The sequence below is a fragment of the Girardinichthys multiradiatus genome, chromosome 3, assembly GCF_021462225.1.
Source record: "Girardinichthys multiradiatus isolate DD_20200921_A chromosome 3, DD_fGirMul_XY1, whole genome shotgun sequence".
NCBI classification, from domain to species: Eukaryota; Metazoa; Chordata; class Actinopteri; order Cyprinodontiformes; family Goodeidae; genus Girardinichthys; species Girardinichthys multiradiatus.
The window spans coordinates 38,779,057-38,797,154 of record NC_061796.1 but is presented as its reverse complement, the minus strand read 5'-3'; the positions used below and the strand labels follow the sequence as shown (position 1 = coordinate 38,797,154).

At 37.1% G+C, this 18,098-nt stretch overlaps 1 pseudogene; it reads right to left on the bottom strand.

Annotated features, from left to right (window-relative positions):
• Window positions 1-436: 436 nt before the first annotated feature.
• Window positions 437-6,588, bottom strand: LOC124866143 (annotated as a pseudogene).
• Between the last annotated feature and the right edge of the window lie 11,510 nt (window positions 6,589-18,098).

Here is an 18,098-nt window from a genome sequence, read left to right as displayed (position 1 = left end):
CCTACTCTGAATAAACCTGAAAAACTGTAGTTTGTATTTACGCAGATTATCTTTGACAAGAAAATTGGCTTGGTGCGGGAAAAAGGTGAAAACAAAAGAAATCTCAGAGGTGGCAAACACATTTCACTGTGCTGTATTTTGGTAATTATGATTTGTACACTATATTTTATACAAAACAATTTTTAATAACTATCAAATGGTAAAAATAAAATATAAAGGCTACTCAAAGGTCCACCAACTGGGCAACAGTTTTACAATGTGCTTTTGGATTTGTTTGATGCTCTTATTGACCTTTGCATGATCCTTTAGAGTAAGGGAAAAATTAGTAACTAAACTAATTTTGGACTACATTCTAGAAAACAATGGGAGCCCTTTGCTCAAGTGAACAAAATAAATTCCTGGCTATTTAAAAAACTTTTGTTGGATCAATATAGTATCAGGGCTTTGGGTCAGAAACCTTTGAACACACCTGATGTTTGTCACAGCAGAAGAGTCGAACATCGTTAAGAGTGGAGTCATCCAGGCCCCACTGGTAATCCTCCATCTTGGTCTCTATGCCGCAGATGCCTCCATTAGTGCAGTTTTCACTCCAGAAGCCATACTCCCCCCAGTCCATGCCAGCCGCCTCCAGCATTGGGTTGCTGCTGCAGCGGAACTTGATATTGTTGACGGCCGTGTCGTCTCCTAACATACCCCGATGGGGCTCCACACGAATCTGGAAGGATGTCAGCACTCTGCTAGGGCACTACTGCTGATGGGACCACTCACCAAAGCTGGACAGAAAGTTACGCAAGAACTTAGAATTTGAAAAGCAAGTTAAGAGAAATGTCAATAAATACTTATTTTTATAAGACACTGAACATGAGGATCAAGAGCCTGTCTCCTACTGTTCTTTTAAAAAAAATTAATCTCCTTTTCATTCCTCTAACAGTCTCTACCACTGGCTTTTTAAAAAAGTTAACATGTATTGCATGTTTCATTTTACTATGATGCACATCAGGTGAGAGCCTACTGAGCTGAATGACCTCCTTTCATTATCCATTCGCATAGACCTCCACCTGAGAGAGAGAAAGAGGTTAAGACAGATTAACCATTCAGCTTCTTCTAACTCTTTTTCTCAGTCTCGAACTACCCGTCCAAATCGAGATATCCTTCTTCTCTACCCCAGCAAGGGGCTCTCCATGCAGATTGGCAGTACCGCGCTGCCCCCCGAAGACAGACAGTGGGGAATGGAGTATAGGAGTCGTCTTAACTGTGGTCTGCCCGTCTATTATATCTCTGGCTGCCAAAGCCTGCCAGTAAAGACTATGTTACAGGCCGGTAAGATCCAAGAAGAAATCACTCGATTCTTGCTGTCATCACCCACTGGACCATCCCTCTTCAACTCACTGTCTCAGGTAACCAACATAAAGATAAAGATAAGATGCCATAAAGATGCTTTTTTGTTTTGTTTTGTTTGGTTTTCTGCACCCATGACTCACCAATTGTTTTTGGTTTTCTCTGGGTGTGGAAACATAACCCCCATGTTAAATGATCCGGATTGAAGCATGGAGTTGTGAATGCATTTGTCATGCTTACAAACCATTCCTCCTTCGCCTTTATCTGTTGTGAGTACTTAGGATCATTAGCCACTTTATTAAGGACCTGGATCTCATCCTCGCAGGTATCACTCTGTGCTCTAGCCGACTCTATAATCCCCCCCAGTCAGAAATAGAAGCCATGGAACAATATATTAAGAACTCACTGAATGCTGGCATCATCTGCCAATCCTCTTCCCCTATGGGCACCGGCTTCTTTTTCATAGAGAAGAAGCAGAACTCTTTCCAACCCTGTATTGACTACCATGAACTGAACCAGATAACAATTAAAAATAAATAATCCTTGCCTCTGATTACCTCTTTTGAATGTGTGCAGGAGACTAATGTCTTTTCAAAATTAGATCTACATAATGCCCACTCTTTGGTTTGCATTAGAGAGGGAGATAAATGGAAGACAGCTTTTAAAACACGTGGGATCATCAGTAGAGGGTGAGCATTAAGTTGTTACCAGCAGAAGCTTGGACGATTCCCCTCTCCAGAAAGGTGTCACAGGTAGACACAGAGCCAGGCCAGGTGTAGCTTCTAGGAAGAGAATAGAGAGAACAAGGTTAAAAGCTGAAATAACAGCAAATAATGCAAAATTGGAGAGTAGTGTGAGAATGTAGCGAAGAGGGTGAAAGTGGTCATTATGTCCTCCAGCAGCCTAAGCCTATAGCAGCATAACTACACAGATAGTTTCAGTTCAGATTATTTAGTTAAACGCCGCTTATTTACAACAATGTTGTCTCAAGGAACCCCACAAAGGGTCCCACTGATGGTCATTGTTATACTAAAAACCACAAGGATTGGGATACCTCTATCTGTCAGACTAATTATAACCATTGGAAAAGAGAAGGGGTCATACAGGTAGCAGAAATGGAGGGTGTGTTTGCACCTCAACCATAACTGAGCCGGTTTAGGCTAAACCTGACTCCCCCTTACTCCAACCAACAGGGAGGGAGGAAGGCTCCCTCCCTGATAAACTAAGCCACTCTAACTATAAGCTTTATCAAAAAGGAAAGTTTTAAGCCTAGCCTTAAAAGTAGACAGGGTGTCTGCCTCACGGACTAAAGCTGGGAGCTGGTTCCACAGGAGAGGAGCCTGATAACTAAAGGATCTGCCTCCCATTCTACCTCTAGAGACTCTAGGAACCACCAGTAAACCTGCAGTCTGAGAACAAAGTGTTCTGTTAGGAACATATGGAACCATCAGATCTCTGATGTATGATGGAGCTAGATCATTAAAGGCTTTATATGTGAGGAGGAGAATTTTAAATTCTATTCTGGATTTAACAGGGAGCCAATGAAGGGAAGCTAAAATAGGAGAAATATGATCTCTCTTTTTAATTTTCATCAGAACTCTTGCTGCAGCATTTTGAATCAGCTGAAGGCTTTTAACTGCATTTTATGGACATTCTGATAGTAATGAATTACAATAGTCCAGCCTTGAAGTAACAAATGCATGGACTAGTTTTTCAGCGTCACTCCTGGACAGGATATTTCTAATTTTGGCAATGTTCCGGAGGTGAAAGAAGGAAATCCTAGAAACCTGTTTAATATGGGATTTAAATGACATGTCCTGGTCAAAAATAACACCAAGGGTTTTTACTTTATTACTGGAGGTCAATTTAATGCCCTCCAGGTTAAGTGATTGACTAAGCAGTTTCTTTTTTAAAGACTCCTGTCCAAAGACGACAACTTCTGTCTTATCTGAATTTAGAAGCAAAAAATTGAAAGTCATCCAAGTTTTTATGTCTTCAAGACATGCTTATAGTCTATCTAACTGGTTGGGCTCATCAGGATTTATGGATAAGTAAAGCTGAGTATCATCAGCGTAACAGTGAAAATTTATCCCATGCTGCCTGATAATTTTACCTATTGGAAGCATATATATAGTAAAAAGAATTGGCCCAAGTACTGAACCCTGTGGTTCTCCACAATTAACCTTGGAGTTTAAAGATGATTTATCATTTACATGAACAAACTGGAATCTGTCAGACGGATAAGATTTAAACCAACCTAGCACTGTTCCCCTGATCCCTACAGCATATTCCAGCTTTTTTAAGAGAATATTATGGTCGACTGTATCAAATGCAGCACTGAGATCTAACAGAACAAAAGTTGTGATCAAATTTAATAAAAGGGATTTGCTTATCACTAGTCGTTCTGGACCTTTGACCTTATCCTGGAATTTAAACATAAATTGGCAAACATCATCTGCTTATTGAAGCACATGTAACATTCCAGTTTCATCTCTGAAGCTTTAACCTGAAGGATTTACTCTGTTTCAGTACAGAGGAGTGGACCCCAAACCTTCCAGAGTTATGTGCAAACCTGATGAAATTCAACTGAAAGTTGTGTCCTTTGCAGAAAACAGTTCTACCCCAAGTTCTAAGGTATGTTTTGCTTTGTGATCAAATACCTATTTAAGCAAATGACATGCAAATCAATTTACTTTAATGTAACATTTTTTCTCTGCATTTATGGTCTATATTCTGTCCCTTTACATAAAAAAACCTACTACAAAAATGGAATGTTCAATTCTTTGTAAGCAAGAAACCTTACAAAACCAGACAAGATTATGATTTAGTGTTTATATTTCTACTCTGCCAGTGTGTTATTTGCTTTAATGCTCTTCTTTATTTTTTATCAAAATATAGTGTTTTCAAAATATGTTTAATAAATATAAATTAATTTTTTATTGTACTTACTCACTAATTTATGATAAATTGATATAAATTGGTTTTGTTCCTATGCCTCTTCTCTTTTTTCCTCCTTGTGCTGCTGAAAAGTGCAACACAGAGTAAATCAAGTTGAGTTCAGTTGAAACTGCTTACTATCCAGTGTGGGATTCGATGTAGTACAGGAACCTCTGGCTCTCGTCTTGGGAGCAGATGAGGCGGATTCCATTTAGGGCGGTGTCATCCCCCCCATGCTGCTTGCTCTCTACCTGAGGAAACAGAAACCAGTTCCCAGACAAAGGAACAGTTTATCTATGCTCTGCTGTTGCAGCTGAAGAAATTCAGGTCAGGTTAAAGCACAGATGGTTTGGATGGATTTTTACATAAAGCTGATTACAGGGGTATGGGATAATTTCTGTAACAAGAGGCATCTACAGCAACTTCCACATTTATCAGTAACCCTGAGGAAGATATGTACAAAATAAGATTCCTTTTTCTAGTAATTTCAGACTGAACTGTTTTTTTTAAAAAGCAACCTTTAATTTGAGTAAAATTACTCAGTTGGGAAAAAAATAACTTTTTAAGAAATTATTCTTTTTGACAAAATCACTAGTTATTGGCACTGCTGATGTTGATACTACTGTATGTACAACTGTTTAATAACATTTCACACATTTCATCTGGAGCATCCAGCGAGAGGAATATGTGACCATTACTTTTTGCATAATCTCCCTAGCTTGTTCAGAGTCCTGGATTCAATCATATGCTCTCTTCTCTTTAGCTCACTCCACCTATTTTCTACAGGATTTAAGTCTAGGGACAGAGATGGTTGGATTTTTTATTTTTTTTTTGAGTTTGTGCTGATTTGACCACTTTAAACAGGTGAGTCCCATTGTGACATGAGGTCTCATTTTCAAAAGAGACCTTTTTAAACCATCAACAACAACATAAAATACAGTTTTGTTGGAAAGATTGCAATTTTATAAAATAATTTAATGTTATAGAATACAATGCTTCACATCAATGTACTTGGAAAATTTTGTCATTTAAAGCAAGATAAGAATTTATCAGTATAGTAAAATCCAAATTCATGTTCCAAATATCATTTCATAATGCAAAAAAAAAAGACACAAATGATCCTGTTAAAATTGATGAGACATTTTCAGTTTTCTGGCAGACGGCGGCAGATGTTTATTTATTTTCATCCTTTGTTTCAAGCCCATCTATAGTGTTTGACACAAAACATCTCTATCTTAGTCTCATCTGACCAAAGCACAATGTTCTACTGAACATCCCAATCGAGTTTAGAGCAAACTTTAGATTTAAAATTTTTAAAATCAGAAAAACCTTTTTACTGACAAACTGTTAAAATGATTAATTCTTGACATGGTGTTTTTCTTCACCAAATACATGTTCTCATGTTTAAAGATGGGGTTTTGATTCAAAGTTTTTCAGTAAGATTATGTTAATGCAGTAAAAAGTGAATTTTATTTCGTTTTTATTCTTAACATCTTTACCGGAAGTACTAATAAGAGTGTAAGGCACTGGGTATGTATACATTTTTCAGGCTGGAGGCTGCTCTGTGCAAATGTTTATGGAGAAATAGCCTAATCAAAATTTAGACATATTAAGCAGGTTCTTACTTCTAGCACCTTAAGGAATTGGTTTTCATTTAAACATTGTGTGAAATGCTAAATACAAACTTTATTTATGTCTTCCATTAGTTTGTTGTTGCTGTGAAATCATTGTATGACTAATATAAAGTTTAAGTTAATGAAAAAGATTCATTGTATCTATACAAATTTATATTTTTAAGGGAGACCACAGGATGTTTGTTAAATGTCTCTTTCAATAAGAAAATATGCAAAAACCTGATCAAGGTTATTCTAAACTATAGTAAAGCCAGTATTTGAGGATATTTTACTATACTAATATGTTTGGGGCATTTAACTAGCCAATCTGCATGAAGGTCATTGACCTCAATCATTAAAGGAAAGATGTTAACATCATGGTAATAAATTTAAAATATATTATTTTTGTATCAAAAGCTAGACTTATATCTTTTGTCTTTCCATTTCCATTAAAATTAATATATTTGTATAGTACATTTTTGTCATTTACCCTGACACTGAATCACACAGCAAAGAAGTTGTCAGGACAGATCTCTGGCCATGTCCAGTCTCCAAATTTCTCTCCATTGTTTACAGTAAGCACAGATCTGTACTGTCTGCTGTTAAACTCCTTGCCTGCTCGCTGCAGAAACACCTTCTCCTCACAAAACCCACTATAAGCCACAGCTAGCAGGACTACGATGCTAAGCAGACTCGCCATGCTGACAGCTGAGAAGTCAGTGTCTTCACTCTGAAAGGCCAAATAACAAGTAAGAGTTAAAGGTTCAGATTCAAAGCTCTTAAAGCTTCCCTATTGTTTCTGGTATCAGCATGGATCATTTACAGAGTGACATTACGGAACAGTGTGGGAATAAACAGCTGGGCATAGAAAATACACAGGGACTCTGCTATACAGCCTTTAGTCATATTTTGCAGCTCAGCAGTGGATCTTATCCACAAAGAAAAAACAGGCAACGGGGATCTTTAACCTGCAGGCTGCAACAAAACGTTTGTGTTAACTTTAAAGCTGAAAATGCAAAGACTAAAAAATTACAAATTTTGTCATTGATATGAAACGATATAAAAAAGGAGAAAGGGTCATTTCTCAAATATTGATTTGACATGTTGCTCTGGTCATGGAAATATTGGGTTTTGCAATCCTTAATTCAACTATTCCTAGGATTGGACCAAAGGCAGGATTTTCCAGAGGTTTCTACAGCAGGCTGAGAATGTTAAAACATTTCAAAAGTTTTAAGTTTGGTCCTGGAAATTAACTTCTGGACCATATCACATTCCTCCTGGATTGTTGGAAGAAGTTCCTCTTGAATGACATTTAGATCCCACTCTTTTTTAATGGCAGTTTTCTTGTGCCGAATTAGGAGATAAGAGGGTTTGCACTGGTGGCAACAGGATTCTTTAGCACAGTCCTCAGGAGGAGATTGTACTGCTTCCTCTTGGGCCTGCTGGAAACATCTGCACTACAACTGAAGCTTGTGAATTTTTCATAACCCAGAAAACAGTACATTTGATGCAAAGCGGTGATAGCTGCTTGCTTTTCTTTGGGGGTAACTGTTGATAGCACAAGAAAACAGATTTTAAGCAAATTTGGCCTTTCTTATAGCAACCATTACTTTAACTAGATAGACAGATTTCGAATAGACTCTTACAGCTTCCTCTGTGTCTATAGAACTTTATCTGATATATTTATGCCCAAAAAGTTTAGCATCAAATTTTGCAAATAAAAGAAGCACCCAAACAATTTATAGATACAAAGCCTTTACAGACTACATCAACATGGTTTTGCTGCATCAATTTGCTTTCTAATTAATTTTAAATATTGTGTGTTTATCTTATAGCATTTAGCTCAAGTTTTGTTTCCACAGTTAGTAAAACAAAATGTAAATGCCACACAACATTTTTAATATAGGCTAGAAACCAAATAATCATATTTCCATATTAAAAACAATAGGATTTTAAGAACAGATCCTTGAGGAACACCGTACATGGTCCACCTGTTCTGACATAAAAACAAATTCAGGACTCTTATTTTATTTATTTTTAGAGCACCATATTTACCACAAACGTCATCTCAGGGCAAATTACACAAAATCTAACAGGTCCAATTCTAATTCAATTACATTAATTTACAACAATATAATTTATATTCAAACAAATACAGTTAACTTAGTTACATTGTACTTTTAGTCTGTTTCTGTGAATTTTAACATTTAATGAAAGTTGTCCACAGTGCTTCTTGTTGTGAAAAACAAGTTCTGTGCAGAAATAAATGTCTTGATACCGTAACATTCTTAAGTGGAACATCATGACTTGTCGGAAACTGGCGGTCTTTTGTACGACGGTGTCATCTTAAACTTTGCTGACACCAAAGATAAAGCAGGAGCTGTGTCTTGTTGGAATAAACGTTGCTGGAAAACGTCAGCTTGTCACTTTCTCACAAACCAGTTTATGTTACGAGCAGGTCACAGCGGACAGGGGGTTGAGGACATTTTATAGATAAAATGAATTTAGCAGGCTAAAGAATACAGACTTGTTTTAACTTTTCATTTCTGTACAAAAATACACTCTTTAACAAATAATTAAAAAACATTTTTTGAGGAATGTGGAAGAACCAATTCAATAACAAATAAATGATTATGAAATAATTTAAATAAAGCAGAAATGAAAAATGTGTAATAATCCACATTGTTAATGATTTATAATATGGATAATTTAAAAAAAGTTATTATTATTATTATTATTATTAAAGGTAGTAGTAGTAGTAGTAGCAGTAGTAGTAGTAGCAGCAGCAGTAATAGTAGTAGTAGTAGTAGTAGTAATGGTAGTAGGTGCTCTCCTGTGCTAAAGGTCACATACCCTAACATGATTGGTTAACCTCCACAGAGATAAATTCATAATGTACAGCACTGGAGGTCTATTACAATAAAACAAACAGAAAAATCTAATTAAATTGTAAAACAAAATATATTTCGTAAGTGAAATAATTATGTTTATTAATGATAATTAATAAACTGCACGGTGGCGCAGTTGGTAGCACTGTTGCCTTGCAGCAAGAAGGTCCTGGGTTCGATTCCTGACCGGGGGTCTTTCTGCATGGAGTTTGCATGTTCTCCCCATGCATGCGTGGGTTCTCACCGGGTACTCCGGCTTCCTCCCACAGTCCAAAGACATGCCTGTTAGGTTAATTGGTCTCTCTAAATTGCCCTTAGGTGTATGAGTGTGTGCATGGTTGTTTGTGTGTTGCCCTGTGATGGACTGGCGACCTGTCCAGGGTGTACCCTGCCTCTTGCCCATAGACTGCTGGAAATAGGCACCAGCTCCCCCGCGACCCACTATGGAATAAGCGGTAGAAAATGACCTACTGACTGAATGATAATTACATGTTTACTTTTAAGACAGTATACTAATTTTAAATCTTATTTTAAACAAAATCACTGAAGTTTTCTCATGTCACTCCGGTCCTTGTCCTGCTCCACTGGTTCCACACCCACAACAGAGTACAATACAAGATCTTGGTTCATACTAATAGGATTTTAAATGATCAAGCACTTGCATACATCTCAGAAAGTTTCAATTTGTATGTCTCTAGCAGATCCCTGAGGTCATGTGACCGAGGCCTGCTGGTGCTACATACAGGTCCTTCTCAAAAAATTAGCATATTGTGATAAGGTTCATTATTTTCTATAATGTAATGATGAAAATTTAATATTCATATATTTTAGATTCATTGCACATTAACTGAAATATTTCAGGTCCTTTATTGTCTTAATATGGATGATTTTGGCATACAGCTCATGAAAACCCAAAATTCCTATCTCACAAAATTAGCATATTTCATCCGACCAATAAAAGAAAAGGGTTTTTGATACAAAAAACGTCAACCTTCAAATAATCATGTACAGTTATGCACTCAATACTTGGTCGGGAATCCTTTGGCAGAAATGACTGCTTCAATGCGGCGTGGCATGGAGGCAATCAGCCTGTGGCACTGCTGAGGTCTTATGGAGGCCAAGGATGCTTCGATAGCGGCCTTTAGCTCATCCAGAGTGTTGGGTCTTGAGTCTCTCAACGTTCTCTTCACAATATCCCACAGATTCTCTATGGGGTCCAGGTCAGGAGAGTTGGCAGGCCAATTGAGCACAGTGATACCATGGTCAGTAAACCATTTACCAGTGGTTTTGGCACTGTGGGCAGGTGCCAGGTCGTGCTGAAAAATGAAATATTCATCTCCATAAAGCTTTTCAGAAGATGGAAGCATGAAGTGCTCCAAAATCTCCTGATAGCTAGCTGCATTGACCCTGCCCTTGATAAAACACAGTGGACCAACACCAGCACCTGACACGGCACCCCAGACCATCACTGACTGTGGGTACTTGACACTGGACTTCTGGCATTTTGGCATTTCCTTCTCCCCAGTTTTCCTCCAGACTCTGGCACCTTGATTTACGAATGACATGCAGAATTTGCTTTCATCCGAAAAAAGTACATTGGACGACTGAGCAACAGTCCAGTGTTGCTTCTCTGTAGCCCAGGTCTGGGGAATGCGGCACCTGTAGCCCATTTCCTGCACACGCCTGTGCACGGTGGCTCTGGATGTTTCTGCTCCAGACTCAGTTCACTGCTTCCGCAGGTCCACCAAGGTCTGGAATCGGCCCTTCTCCACAATCTTCCTCAGGGTCCGGTCACCTCTTCTCGTTGTGCAGCGTTTTCAGCCACACTTTTTCCTTCCCACAGACTTCCCACTGAGGTGCCTTGATACAGCACTCTGGGAACAGCCTATTCGTTCAGAAATTTCTTTCTGTGTCTTACCCTCTTGCTTGAGGGTGTCAATAGTGGCCTTCTGGACAGCAGTCAGGTCGGCAGTCTTACCCATGATTGGGGTTTTGAGTGATGAACCAGGCTGGGAGTTTTAAAGGCCTCAGGAATCTTTTGCAGGTGTTTAGAGTTAACTCGTTGATTCAGATGATTAGGTTCATAGCTCGTTTAGAGACCCTTTTAATGATATGCTAATTTTGTGAGATAGGAATTTTGGGTTTTCATGAGCTGTATGCCACAATCATCCGTATTAAGACAATAAAAGACCTGAAATATTTCAGTTAATGTGCAATGAATCTAAAATATATGAATGTTAAATTTTCATCATGACATTATGGAAAATAATGAACTTTATCACAATATGCTAATTTTTTGAGAAGGACCTGTACAAGGTTGAAAACAAAAGGTCACAGGGCTTTCTCAGCAGTAGCACCAGGTACCTGGAACTCTCTCCGTTTTAGTTTAAGCTCTGTTGAGTTTTTTAAAAAGCATTAATAGTTTAGGTTTTTGTTTGGTACAGCACTTTGTGATATATCTCTTGAAAGGTGCTATAAAAATATAAAGTAAAATATAAAGTTTTACCTACTTACTTGCTCACATGAAGGGATGTTTTTAACATGTCACAGTCCTAGTTTAATTTGTCATGAGGAACAATTCAGTAAATAAATAGATTAGTAAATGTTTCATTAATTATCTTTAAATTATGTAGGAAGAGAAACAATCATGTAATATAATTAATTAAAATAATAATATATTTATAAAGAAGCTGATCTTTTAATTTTACTGTTATTTCATAGTGTTCTGCAGGAGATCATGCTCAAATAAATAATAAATTAATAACATATTTTTAACTTATAGTATATTTCATAAATTACTGACATATGTAAATAAATGAGGATACATTTATTCATTAAACGTATTTGTATCAAACACATTTTCTTTCTTTCTTTCTTTTTAGACTCAATACTGTACAAGGAGCATATCAAAATCAAATAAATAACTGTATTAAATTATTTCAAATGTTGCAATAAGTATCAAATTTGAATACTTTGAGCTGAATCTATTTATTTAAAGTATTTCCCCAAATATAATTAAATTATAACATTTAAAAATATGTATTTCATGACTTATTTACTTATTGAATAGTGACACTGTTTGAATTGAAGAAACTTTAGTTGCCAAAAACAAGTAGAGAAGAATTTTTTCTTGCCTGTTGCAGATTACATTTTGTAATCTGCACATTATATGCAAGTAAATTTTGATCTGAAACATCGTCAGCCTTCTCTTCTGGGACAGCTGAAGCCTCTGCACTGACCTCTTCACACTCTCTCCTCCACGTCGGCTTCACTTCCCAAAGACAAACGCTGAAACAATGCTCTCCTGACATTTGGAGGCACTGAGGTGTTAAAAATTATTCGAGCACAAAATTAGCTGAATGACCTGCTGCTATAAGGTCGTGAACAGAGAAAAAGCTGGTGAGTTAAACAGTTCCACAGAACACTTAAGCGGAAGGGGAAAGACAAATTGTTTTGTTTTTTTTAATGGAAGAAATTAAGCCAATGAAGTGGAACTAGAAATATTAGAAGATGGAGCTTCAAGGGGAGAACTGCTGAAACCTTAACTCTCATTCTTCTTTCACTTGGTTCAGACACTGTTGAGAAAATAATCAACAATGTACCCCTGCTAAAAGAATAAAACCCACTTCATTAGTGACCCAATGCAACACTATGTAGTTGTTTTTAATTTACACCATTACCAATAGCTGATTGACTGGTGACAGTGCTGTTGTGAAGTATATCTAAACCTCACTGTATTTAGGTTTTTCAAACAAATACAGGTCCTTCTCAAAAAATTAGCATATTGTGATAAAGTTCATTATTTTCTATAATGTAATGATGAAAATTTAACAGTCATATATTTTAGATTCATTGCACACTAACTGAAATATTTCAGGTCTTTTATTGTCTTAATACGGATGATTTTGACATACAGCTCATGAAAACCCAAAATTCCTATCTCACAAAATTAGCATATTTCATTCGACCAATAAAAGAAAAGTGTTTTTAATACAAAAAACGTCAACCTTCAAATAATCATGTACAGTTATGCACTCAATACTTGGTCGGGAATCCTTTTGCAGAAATGACTGCTTCAATGTGGCGTGGCATGGAGGCAATCAGCCTGTGGCACTGCTGAGGTCTTATGGAGGCCCAGGATGCTTCGATAGCGGCCTTTAGCTCATCCAGAGTGTTGGGTCTTGAGTCTCTCAACGTTCTCTTCACAATATCCCACAGATTCTCTATGGGGTTCAGGTCAGGAGAGTTGGCAGGCCAATTGAGCACAGTGATACCATGGTCAGTAAACCATTTACCAGTGGTTTTGGCACTGTAAGCAGGTGCCAGGTCGTGCTGAAAAATGAAATCTTCATCTCCATAAAGCTCTTCAGTAGATGGAAGCATGAAGTGCTCCAAAATCTCCTGATAGCTAGCTGCATTGACCCTGCCCTTGATAAAACACAGTGGACCAACACCAGCAGCTGACACGGCACCCCAGACCATCACTGACTGTGGGTACTTGACACTGGACTTCTGGCATTTTGGCATTTCCTTCTCCCCAGTCTTCCTCCAGACTCTGGCACCTTGATTTCCGAATGACATGCAGAATTTGCTTTCATCCGAAAGAAGTACTTTGGACCACTGAGCAACAGTCCAGTGCTGCTTCTCTGTAGCCCAGGACTGGGGAATGCGGCACCTGTAGCCCATTTCCTGCACACGCCTGTGCACGGTGGCTCTGGATGTTTCTACTCCAGACTCAGTCCACTGCTTCCACAGGTCCCCCAAGGTCTGGAATTGGCCCTTCTCCACAATCTTCCTCAGGGTCCGGTCACCTCTTCTCGTTGTGCAGCGTTTTCTGCCACACTTTTTCCTTCCAACAGACTTCCCACTGAGGTGCCTTGATACAGCACTCTGGGAACAGCCTATTCGTTTAGAAATTTCTTTCTGTGTCTTGCCCTCTTGCTTGAGGTGTCAATAGTGGCCTTCTGGACAGCAGTCAGGTCGGCAGTCTTACCCATGATTGGGGTTTTGAGTGATGAACCAGGCTGGGAGTTTTAAAGGCCTCAGGAATCTTTTGCAGGTGTTTAGAGTTAACTCGTTGATTCAGATAATTAGGTTCATAGCTCGTTTAGAGACCCTTTTAATAATATGCTAATTTTGTGAGATAGGAATTTTGGGTTTTCATGAGCTGTATGCCAAAATCATCCGTATTAAGACAATAAAAGACCTGTAATATTTCAGTTAGTGTGCAATGAATCTAAAATATATGAATGTTAAATTTTCATCATGACATTATGGAAAATAATGAACTTTATCACAATATGCTAATTTTTTGAGAAGGACCTGTACATTCTTTTTTATCTGTAAAAAACAAAGAAATCCTTCACTCTACTCAGTAGTGAATTATTTTATTTCCCGTGGATCACTTTCAAGACTTTTAAATGATAACAAAGGTGTAGAAGTGGTGTTCTAGGGAACCTTCTATGTATCTTTAAGGGCTATGGTGTCCATCACCACAAAATCACATAAAATAAGTTTATCACTAAAGCTATTTTCTGCATGTTTATGTATTTTTTATAAATAAGAAGCAAATAATTTGCTGTCAGAGGAAGAGAGAACATCTCTGCAAATTGTTGAAACTAAATAAATAAATAAATATCAGCTTAAGTTGAAACCTAAACTAAACCTAAACCAGATTTATTGTCAACTTTCTCTAATCAATAGTCAGAATTATACACCAACAATTATAAACTGTTTTGATTACCAGAACCTCTGGTGATGAAACAGTCTCCCAGTATAATGCTGCCACAACCATGCTTGGTAGTATTTTTGGGTTTGAAAACCCCACTTTTTGTCACTGTAACTAAACAGTACTTATTTAAAGGTGTCCATTTTTTATGCTTTTTTTACTCTGGTTTACATGCTCTCACTCCATGTTAACATAAAACTGGCTTCACTGTGAACAGTGACTCCAGTGTTCCAGCAGTCTCCAGTTCATTGTAGATTTAAACTTGTTGACTTTCAGCTTACTATGTTCAGCCAATAGAGGCACTGGAATAAAGCCACAGGCCTTCACTAAACCAGGATTTTTATTTTCCTCACACAGTTGATTAAGATAACAGAATTTTTCAGCTCTTGTCACAAAAATATAAATGAATAAACACAGAAATACATATATAAACAATTAAAGCATTCATATTTCAAAATTTGCCTGGTGATTTATTACACCACTTTCTAATTTATTATGACAAGTTATGATAATTAAGTTTTAAGGCCATTTGCAAGATACAGTCTTAGTCCCAAGAAAGAGCCATTATAGTGGACAATTGTCCTATAAATGTCCTTGATCACCACTGTAGTTGATTCCTTATCACACATGAATGTACAGTACAATTTATCGCTATCCCATCATTAATGTACCCAATAGGAGTTTCGCAAGGAACTGCCTGGACTGCAAAAGGTGTTAGATTATTTAAATACTGTGCATTTGGGTGCTCTATGCCCGTGATGTATTATTCAATTCAATTCAATTCAGTTTATTTATATAGCGCCAATTCACAACACATGTTGTCTCAAGGCACTTCACAAAAGTCAGGTACATACATTCCAATTAATCCTAATCATTGAACAGCGCAGTCAGAGTTAGTTATTTATTCAAATTGGATAAAAAGTTTTTCTGTCTAAGGAAACCCAGCAGATTGCATCCAGTCAGTGACTTGCAGCATTACCTCCTCCTGGATGAGCATGTAGAGACAGTGGACAGTCACTGGCGTTGACTTTGCAGCAATCCCTCATACTGAGCATACATGTAGCGACAGTGGAGAGGAAAAACTCCCTTTTAACAGGAAGAAACCTCCAGCAGAACCAGGCTCAGTGTGAGCGGCCATCTGCCACGACCGACTGAGGGTTTGAGAGAACAGAGCAGAGACACAAAGAGAACAAAGAAGCACTGATCCAGGAGTACTTTCTATGGGAAGGAAAAGTCAATGTTAATGGATGCAGCTCCTTTAGTCGTTTCACCTAGAAAGAAAGAACAGATAAACTCTGAGCCAGTTTTCAAGGTTAGAGTCTGAAAGAGAGCACAGAGTTAGTTACAGTAAAAGCTCAGTCAATTGCCATGTCTAGGAGAGAGAAAGGGTTAAACGCTGAAAGACATGGCTATGTGGATCATCGGTAGAGGGTATAGATATTATTGGACACTTGTTGTTTCATGCAGCATAAAAAGGCAAAGAGGTTATAAGTTTAAGGGTTAGGGTTGGGACTCTAAAGCAACCTTTCAATAAAAACTGGTTCTTCAGCTCAAAATATGGAATTTCATTTATTTCTCCAGGAACTAGATAGACTACTCATTATCTGGGGTCAATGTTTGCTGTGAAGTCAAAGCAGAAAGACATTAACTCTTAGTTAATTTATCAAATGGTAATTTCATTATTGCAACATTCACTATATGCATATATATATATATATATATATATATATATATATATATATATATATAGTCAAAATGAGGTGAGATCTTTCCATGTAATCCATGCAACATTCATTAACTGCAGCAGTTAAATCCATAAAAACTACAATAAATATCCTTTTGTGTAATTCATGCAATAATACAATACACAGTTGAAGCAGTAGAGAGTGAATATTCTCATATTCTAGAACTGAGAGACTGGAGAGGCCTGTGTATATATATATATATATATGTTTTGTTCTAATATTATACAGCTCTTTTTCTGAATATCTTTACCAATTTCATTTCATTTGAGGATAATTTTCCACAACTTGGTAAAGTGAACATGTGACTAACCTATGAACTGATAGTCTGAACATTTGCATTTAAGAAATGACCCAAAAAGACCTGTCCAACCTGTGTAAAGATCCAATTATCTTCCTTGGATCTTAAATAAGTTGGTCAGTCCAGTGAGTGCTTTCTAACTAATTCCAGGTATGCTGGCAGAGAAACTACCAGTTGTAATAACCAACCCAATGTTGACTAACTTGGCCTTTTTAAGACTGAAGATGTTCTAGTACCTTCAGCCCAACTTCTGACCACAACTGTAGATCTAAGTACATGTCCATATACTTGGAAACAGTTGGACACGGTGATGCCAATCCCTTATTATGAACACGCAAATGCTCCACCAAAAATGTAACAAGGCATCTATCTACAAAGCACATTTATCTACATGACAGAATTACTCACATGAGTAAAACAGATGATGAGCTGGTTTCAAACAAATTTTCTACAGAAAGATACAAGTTTAACATTTTTTCTGAGAAACCGACTAAGAAAATTTCATTTAATGTGCAAAATTCAACATGCTTTTTTTGCCACTGTCCATCCAAATTGCCTTGTCAAATAGTTCTTCAGGTTTCTGAAAACCTGTCAGGGTTTTTTCTTTTTGCTTTGGGTGTTTTTGTTTTTATTTTGTTGTATCTTCAGACACTTAAATCTGACCTAAATTCAAGAAACCAGTCAGTGTTACCTTTGTGTCAGTCAAATTACCAAACAAAAAAAAAAAAGTTTTGAATGGTATCTTTAAGAGTGTCACATAAATATAATTTGTTTTTTAGGCAAATATTTCCAAATACCAAATATATCATCTCTTGCCATATAGATTGAAGAAGCTACTAGATTAAAATGTGACATGCGGTGAAAGATAAACTGAAGAATGGTGTATGTCTCTGATGTTTCTAGATGTTCTGCCAGTTTACTGAATAAATAATATTAGTATTCATCAGCTGTGGATAGTGTTTTTTCAAGGTAAAATGTATTTACCAAATAAAATGTTGCAAGACAGTCTGCCTGCTTTGAAACAAATATGTTTTAAACTATTGCCCAATACTGCACAAACTAACTTCTTTGTATTCAGGAAACATAATTACTGGCATACAGTTTATAGATTTAACAATGCATAACCAACTTGAACAAAGTGCAATAATATAAAATAGTATTGCAGCCTTTATGTAGCAAAAAGAAAATCAATAAACTCCTGAGTCTATAAGCCCTGGAGCCAAGGTAAGCTGCAGCTGTGAAGCAGGTTGATGAAATTAGAACAATATAACCAAAACAATCAATGCATCCATATCTTATGCTTCTTCTATGCACCCACTTAAAGCTCTACTTTAATTTCAAACCAGTAGCTGAGAAAAGGCAAGACATTCTCGTTCTTCTAAACCTTTAAAGTGATTTCAATATTCCAAATATCTGAGCTATTTGATGGGCAGCAAAAATCCTGAACCCCTCTAGACTTGATGCAGTGAATGAAGCATGTTTACACATCCTTCCAAAAGTGGCTGAATCATTCCTCTAAAAAGAAGAAGTAATCTGGCTGTTGTTACATAA